This window comes from Schistocerca nitens, chromosome 8, assembly GCF_023898315.1.
Source record: "Schistocerca nitens isolate TAMUIC-IGC-003100 chromosome 8, iqSchNite1.1, whole genome shotgun sequence".
NCBI classification, from domain to species: domain Eukaryota; kingdom Metazoa; phylum Arthropoda; class Insecta; order Orthoptera; family Acrididae; genus Schistocerca; species Schistocerca nitens.
In genome coordinates, this window is record NC_064621.1 from 412,141,661 (window position 1) to 412,142,424 (window position 764).

Here is a 764-nt window from a genome sequence, read left to right on the forward strand (position 1 = left end):
TTCCCGAATGCGATGTCATCTTCCGGCTGGATAGCTGTCCATGCCATATGTCCAGAAAGTCCGACAGTGGTTTGAGCATGATAGTGAATTCACTTGATATCTTGGGCCGCATATTCACCTGGTCTCAACTTGATGGAACAAGTCTGAGACGGTATCGGCCGCCGTGTTCGCATCCACAAACCACCTGCCCTTAATGTGTGGGATTTACATCACCTGTGCACAGAACTCTGGTGCCAAATACGTCCTGAATTTTTCCAACGCGGAACTGACGCTGTATTGCGTTCCAAAGATGAATCAACAGGCTATCAAGAAGGTTGTTTTAATGCCTTTCCAGACAGATAACAGTTAATAACGATTGGCGCATACATGTGTAGTAACTCGGAGAACAACGAACGTTGCGAGACTGCATTCGCCACCGTTCTGAAGACTTAGTACCTGTCGTGAATCTATGGGGTATCGAGTAAACATTACGAATACGTAATGTGCGCAAACCCGATAATTTGGACTGCTGCCTGCGTGTGCCAGTGCTGTGTCATCGAATTTTCTGCGACGTTATCCCTCTGTGGCCTTTCTCGACATAGATGTACAGCTATTACCCAGAGCAAATTGTTCTCCTGACCTGTCAACCACCGAAAACATCTTCCGAGAGACTGGGGCGTCACGACCCACCTGCCGCTACGATTGGTTACGTCTGCCATACAGCTGAAGAAGCATGGAGTGATCCTCCTGTGTGTATCCAAGCACAGATCGACATAATGCTCTAC